Below are 7,913 nucleotides of genomic sequence, written 5' to 3' on the forward strand. Positions count from 1 at the left end.
GTTAGTCTTTTCCTGCTGAATTTTACACTTTTTATCTTCTAAATTTACAAATTAATTCTAATTTTTTTGGTCATGACTTTGGCACTTTTTTGTAAATTTACAAAACTGATTTAAAAAAAATTAATGTTATCTCATAAATATGTATTTTTTTCTGCTAAATGTACTTCTTTAACTTTTTTTTAATTTAAAAGAACTTTTCTCGTGTTTTCTCGTGAATTTCTTTTTTATTCTGTAAATTTACAACTTTAAGCTTGAACGATGTGAGGGTTTTTTTCCACAGAAACAAAAGTTGTTTTTTGTGAAATTCGCATCCTTTTTACGGAATCGTGTATTTATTTATACCTAGTACACCGTGGTGACTATATTCCATTTTGTTTAGAATATTGTATTTTGAAAGCATTTACGCACACTTCCGGCACCGAGGTGAATTTCTGCAGCCTGAACTCCGAGCTGATCGTAGGCAGCTACATATCTGCTCTATTGAGTGCGCTGATGAGCAACACTATCATCCGAGGAGGATCATGGACTAAACATGGCCCACAATAAGAGCTTTTTCTTTGAAGGTAAGCCGTGACACTCTGCTCCGTGCTCCGGCCGCCCAGCAGCTTTTTTACCCACACACAGAGGCAGGTTCTGGCCGCTCTGGCGTTGAACACCATCGGTCCAAATTACGTGTGGAACACCAGCGAGTTATGGCTAGCATTAGCTCGCTGTTAAAACACATTTATCCTCACACACACGGGGTTGAACTGAGCGCTGCGAGGCCGCGGGCACAAACACACTTCGGGGCCCAGAGGGGGAAGTTGAGACACGTGCAGTCCGGTCCGGTTCGGTTCAGTTCTGCGGGCTTTACTGGACTCTGGGCTTGCACAGTCTGAGCTAGCGACCCCCTCGTTAGCGCTGACGTTAGCTGGGTTTGCAGTGTTCAGCGACAGGCCTTCCTGTCTCTGCTTGGCAGCTAGCTCTAACAACACGTTAATACAACAGGAGAAAGATGCAAAAACACCCGAGTGACACACAGAAAAGCGGCGAAAATGACACACGCAGCGCCCAACCTAGCAGGGTAACACCAGCCCAAGATGTTAGCATGCTAACTGTAACATTAAAAAAATGTAAACATTAACCCACCGTGCTTTCTCTCTGCCCTTCAGCTTAAATTCAGATTGAAAATTGAACTCTCCCGTCACTCACAGCCAGGTGGTTTACATATGTCGGTTAATGCCTTGCTCACCGGCTTTCTGAAAACCACACAAAACAGATTTTATCTGAAGGTGGTGCCAAGCAGTTAAGCTGTCTCCTCATGAAGCAGCCCTTTTTTCTTTTTTTTACCCTGGAACAAAAAATAAAACGTATATCTTTTTGTTGTTATTATTGGGGGCATTTATTTATGTATTGTTCAGCCCATCCAGTATGTTACATATGGCCCGTGAGGTTTGCTGTTATCTTTTTCTCATTGAAAAGACTGAGGTTTAAAAGGGATAATTACATTAGTGAATAATAAAATTCAGATAGACTCAGCAAGTTTATTTTGGTCGATTGTTGAGAGTTAGGAGAACATTTCATAAAAGCCAAAAATCACATTTTAGTCCCGCAGGCTTGGGGCATTGTTTTTCTTGGCTCGTGGGCATTCAGGGGCTGATTGGTCATGTTTTACTGGGCTTGGGATATTACACCTGCAAGCGCAGTTGGTCTGAGCTACCTTTTTGTTAAACAGAAATATGTGCTGAAAAAAGTGGATTTTTCCAGCTTTTGGGGATGTTGATGAATAAAAAAGGCCTTGTTTTGAAGTAAATGAGGTCAAAAAGCACCCTGCTGGTGATTTTCCTTTATCTTTGGGAGGCAGCAACATTTTCTGTTTACAGGGAAAACCTTATTACTGTTTCGATTAAAGCTTTGCAATCAATCAAAATTCAAACTCAACTGGCTTCCAACAGTGATTAAAATAAGATGATTAACGTCATTCATCTTTAGCTCTTCTCTGAATCCTCAGTCAAACTCCCATAAACAATGTGGCAAGTTCATTTAAGCTTGAGCCAAAAATGGTATTTAAACCAGATCATTTGTTTTTAAATGATTTCATTTCAAGGATTTGGATTAAAAATATATTTAACAAATATATGTAAATTATCAGTGTTTCAGTCATTGTTGGATACACACACACACACACACACACACACACACACACATTAGAACAAAAGCCGTAGACAATGGACAAAAGAATAAAGAGAAGCTAACCTATAAAATAATTGTTTAGTTCTTGTTAGTAGCCGAGCTACAGTGTTAAGGACCAGTTGAAGATGAGCTAAGGAGGACTGAGAGATGCATGTCAAACAGACAGTAATCGAAATGGGAGAAAATGAAAGCGTGTACTGGAAGTTTCAGATTATTTGGTGTCAGTAAAGGACTGATTTTAGTGATATTCATTTCATTCATTTAAGAAACAAAGACTGGATAAGCCTTGAGATGTGAGCTTTAAATTTGCATTTCTGGTTAAAAATGACAGCAAGGTTCTAAGCAGATGATTTGTTGGCGAGGGGGCAGAAGAACATCAGTTTTGCCAGGATTGAGAAAAAGTAAATTTGAAGACGTTCAGTCGTTAATGCCAGTGATTGAGGTAGGAGAGTCTCTTAAGGTTGTTTGGATTAACAATAAATTACAGCTATGTATCGTCTGCATAGAAATGATGCAAATTGTCTTTGAAACTGTCCTGGGGTAACATATACGAGGAAAACAGTGTTGTTCACATGTGAGGGATGCTGATGACAACCTTAATTTTAGTTCTGAATTTTTATTTTATCTTTTTCACTAGTATGATGGGGGAAAAATGTCAGAGATGCCAAACCAGTTCTGTAATCTGTCAGTGAGTTTGGTATGGCCAGAGATGTTGAAGGCTGCAGATAAGTTAAGATTGGGCCTTCATGACTCCCAGTTCATTCTTATCTCATCCTGGACCTTCATGCAGCTTCTCAGGTCTTTCTGTATTGAGTTAGTTTTTCAGTCTTTTAACTGCGACCTGCTGGGGGTACATTTAGATGGGGCAGGGTGGCGTTTTTAAAAGCAGGTGGAAACCCTGACCTGCTTTTTGTGCAACTGAACAATGGAGTTGGGGTATGCATCTGTTGACAGATGAGAAATCCAGAAAGTGCTGCAGAAGTAGAACAAAAAGTTTGAAAGTGCTCAGATCAGTGCAAAGACATTTGTTTACACTAAAAACAGCTTTAGTTTTAATCTGTTAGTGCAGCTTTTTGAGACTGTGAGTTAACTACCCCACAAACTGTTGTAATTCTTTTTTTTTTAAATTTAAATACAAATATAGCCTATATTGTAATTTAAAAGACTAAAACTAGCACAGAAACAAAAATCTAAACTGAAAAGAGAAAATCTGCAGGCAACAACTGAAGCCCAACTGGCCTGAAAACAAACTCAAAATGAAATAAAAATTAACACAAATACTAAATACAGGTAAACGTAGGAAAATAGAGTTGTTAGCATCGATACCCCACCTGGCTTTTTGAATCAAGATCAGAATAATATTCCCTCCCTTCCTGCTTAATCTGGGAAATGTCATGTTCTTAAAAAAAATCTCAATCTTAGTAGAAGAATTGCAAGCGTTGTAACCCTGAAGCTGCAGGCCAGGATTTGATGTCATGCTGTGGATCTGTAGAAACTGATTTCAGGACTGTGCTTGAAGTGTTTCAGGTGAATGAACTGGGTGTTTATTATGGGGGGAGGAGGGTCCCTCTGAGCTCATTTATGATTGATAATAAGCTGTCAGCTGCTCAAACATCTGTTTGGATAATTCCTGTGTGACAAAGATGCTTCCCAACCCTCTATCGTGGATTTGTCCTTCAGGAAATCTACTGTTAGACCCCCTGCAGTCCAGATAAATGAGCGGAGTAAACCTCAAAGAATTGAAACGGCCTCGACTCCCTGTTTTCTGGGGCATTTGTTGTGATTTATGAAGCTGGGAGACGGAGCCAATGTGAAGCTTGCAGAGTGTGTGTGCGGGGTCGTCTCTATTAGCTGGAAGAGATAGGAACAGGCTCAATTAGGTTTGTGCAGGATTGAACTAGATGAGAGGCAGCTGAGGCAGGGGAGCTCTGGAAGAGTAATGTAATATGTGCATTTGAATTTTAGCTTCTTTTCCCCCCCCCCTAGTCATTTAAAAAGACCCATAAAATGGATAAGTCACTAAAAATAGAGCAGTGTTTTTCCTTACAAGATGAAAATATTCAGCTGCTTGTCTCTCCTAATCCAGGCCTCAAGTTTTATGCGGGACACTTGGGGGGCAGTGGCCTCAGAATTAGTGTTAGTTGGCGGTAGAGCTTTAAAAAAGCATGCCTGTATGAACCGAGGGGACCTAATTGTTTAGCTGCTGGGCCTGCAGCCAGACGGATAACCTGCATTAACATGATGCCATCAGTTTGTCCACTTTCTGATCCCCTAGATGGAATAAATCAGCTGAAATGCAGCCTGTTTAATAACTGTTAGGTTTGTTTTTTCCTGGTTTACTGAAGTAAAATTCTTCCACCTTTGAATTCCCTGCTGGGTGCTGTGGTTTTGAAATCCGCTTCAAAGTAAATCGGTTAATTTTTGGGGGGAAACAGGAAGTCAAGCGTTTGTGGCGACATCCAGCAGATGTTTTTGCGTTGGTATTTGTCTCCGGTGTTTTTGTTTTTGGTCAGTGATTCAAACTAATATGCAAATTTTAAAAATATTTTTCTCCCTTGAGGAGGTTTAGGGACACACAAACACCAAAATAAGGTATTAATTCCTAAGAAGGTTGCATGTCACAGCATGACAGAGAGAAGGCGCGAGTTTAACAAAACAAACACAAAGGTGAAGAAAAACGTGCAGCTGACATAAAAGAAGCTCCGTTCCCCTTAAACTTAATATGGGTATTCACATGTTTAATGAGACTTCGTGGAGAAAGCTGGACGCTGCTTGAGGCTTAAGCTTCTTGTTAAAGGATATAGTGACTGTTCCAGGATAAAAGATGGCTCTAAGCCGGTTACCTTTCTAACCAGCAGCCGCTTGTTTTCAAAATGCCACCTTTCTGAGAAAAATTTGAGCTATAACTCAGTTTTCAGAGTATGTACTGTATTTTTAAAAATGTGTTCTGTGAATCTCTTTGTAAAGCCTCCCAGATTCTGTTTGCCAGGCTGCCTGGAAAAACAGATTTTTATTCATTTTAAATATGATTGTGCAGCTGTTTATTTTAACCCCATAACTCATGGATAATGCAGAGCATGGACAGCTGCTCACTGTGTTTTATCACATGAAACCTGTCAAGTTAAGGTCACCGGTAACAGACTACTTGCATATGTTTCTGTCAGTAACACACATCAGAGTTTACTGTCACATGTAGTCACCGCTGAAGGTCCATCCTGAGATGATGAATCCACAGCAAAGCTTAGCTGGAGGCATTAAACTGCCTCTCACATTCATTCATACATTCACAGACATCAGTGACGTCTTTACGCACTACAAACCTCTTTACCTCCAACCTTCAAGACTTGGTACAAACATTTAAAAGCAGTTTTGTTTGTTGGAGGAAATGTCAGACATCTTCTGCAGGACTTCCAGGTTATTCCCACTGATTTGAATGTAGTTTCCAGTTGCTCGTAAAATGAATGAATTCTACTCTCATGTCACAGGTTATCACATTTGGCATCTGTTTAATAATCTTTATTTAGAGACACAAATTGGCATCGTTGTCACACTTTCTCATTGATGCTAACGGAGTAATTAAGTCTGTAAAATGATTAGAAATTTGCTGTTTGATCACACTTCATTGCAGTGACGTGAGTGTATTCCTGTTGTCGCCACGCTGCAGCAGGTTCCCGTCTTTGCTGATTATTACCAAGCTTTTCATATCTTCTAGGTGAAAGGATCAGCCCGTGAATTGCGGGGCATCCTATAAATGGTCATTTCAGCTAATGCCTGTGTCTTGTTTCCGTGCACTGACATGAGTCTGATTTATTATTCAATTCAAGCCCTGGATAGATCAGAGACCAGGCGAGATGGAGGGTACAAGCACAACTGGAGCTTTTCTCTTTCTGGTGACTGTGAAGAGGAAAGGAGACATGAGTAAGCACTTCTCCAGCCCTCGTTTTCAGCACCACCATCAGCGCTGCACTGCACTGCACATACAGGAAAAAGACCCCAGTGACACCCCTGCTGCTGACGAGCAGCCTATTCCCCACTGATTATGAGTTCAGTGGTGTTTTAGCGCAGCAGACCTGAGCAGTGTGCTATTGTAAACCTCTGCGTGCGTGCACATCCTCGCCTGCTAGGGTTGGACCGATATGTTGGCTAATATTAAACATCAGCGACCAGGATGGGTCGCAGATTTGTAAAGGCTTCCAATAATAGGAATGTAAAAAGCAGGACATCAAAGCAACTGGTGATTAATTTCTATTTAATAATTGTTTAATGTTCTAAAACCCAAGCAGATGTTTTTTTAATGTCTTAATCTGAATGGGCAGTAGTCCAAAAACAACACAGCCACCATGTATACTATATACTGTCCTAACGCTAAAGAGGAACACGAAGCATTCCTCTTTAGTGTCATTTTAGGACTTAAGCTAAACTACAAAGTCCTTGTTAGATGGCAGGTAGAATGGGAGTTGGCACAAATGCATAAGCACCAACAAGAAGAATGGGACAGTAAAGCGGGTCCTGAATGTTAAAGTGCCTAAAAATTTGTGACTGACTTCAAAACAGAGTCACCTCTGGCTCCAAAAACCAACATAGCAGCGGCTAAAATGTTAATTTTTTGACTAGTTTACCAGCCGACCCTCTGGGAGGCATGGGGCAAATTTATTTTATTTTTTTTTGGGGGGGGGGCAGCTTCCTGTGGATCTCCAGACAAGACTTGGTTTTCTACTAAACCACCATCATGGTTTTGAGATTACATTTGGTTCATTTTGTGCCTTTTTTTTTGCACTGGGCATGCAAAAGAAGAAAAATTTGTTAGTCAAATTTGAAAACCAAACTGGGTGCCAAAAGTCCCATCTGTCTGCATCTGAGGGATCATACGCCCATCCCTGGAACTGAGATTTGATCTAAAATTGCTGCTTGCTCTAACAATTTGAGTTTGAGTTTTATTTAAAAGTTCCTTCTTTTTAAAGTTACCAATGCTGATTCAGAAATCAAATCTCATCCCAGATATAAAAACAGTTTCTCTTCATTTATTATTAGTTGGCATATCTAGTAAAAATAAACTCAGCCTTTAGTGCTGAGATCACTTGTCTAAAGTTGAGGTCCACAACCTAAAACAACACAACCATTTAAAATTAAAAATGTAATAAATAAAAAATGGTGAAATGTTAGTTGCAGGTTGGATTACACCTGGAAGAATTGACGTAGCCACCAAGGCTACGTCCACACTAGCCCGGATAGATTTGAAAACCGCGTTTTCGTCCACACTAGCGTTTTCAGTTGTTTTCACAGAGTTGTGCGTCCACTCTCGAAAACTGATACATTTGAAGACTGTGCGTCTTCAAATGTATCAGTTTTCGAGAGCGTTTTCCTTCAGGTAAAACGCCGTCTCAGTGTGGACGGGAGGCCAAAACGAGAGAAAACGATGTGTTTTTGTTTGAAAACGCATTAGTGTGGACGTAGCCCAAATTAAAAAGAACAAAAGCGTCAAATTGGAACAAGCTCATGTTTTCAGATTTTCATTGATTAAACTTTTTTTTTTTTAAATAGCTTCTAATAAATTTTCTGTCTGCCTCTTAATTATCTCTGCTCAGTCTGTGCTAAAATGAAGGAATACAAATAGTGGAGTAATGAAAATATATCGGTCAAACCCTACGACCCACTTTGTCCCCATTAAAGTGCAAACGTGTTATTTTATACCCACACAGACACATTGAACAGGCTGAGTGTTAAAATATGTTAAAGCCGAG

This window comes from Pundamilia nyererei, unplaced genomic scaffold, assembly GCF_000239375.1.
Source record: "Pundamilia nyererei isolate P.nyererei 1_Seehausen unplaced genomic scaffold, PunNye1.0 scaffold00048, whole genome shotgun sequence".
In the NCBI taxonomy this organism is placed as follows: domain Eukaryota; kingdom Metazoa; phylum Chordata; class Actinopteri; order Cichliformes; family Cichlidae; genus Pundamilia; species Pundamilia nyererei.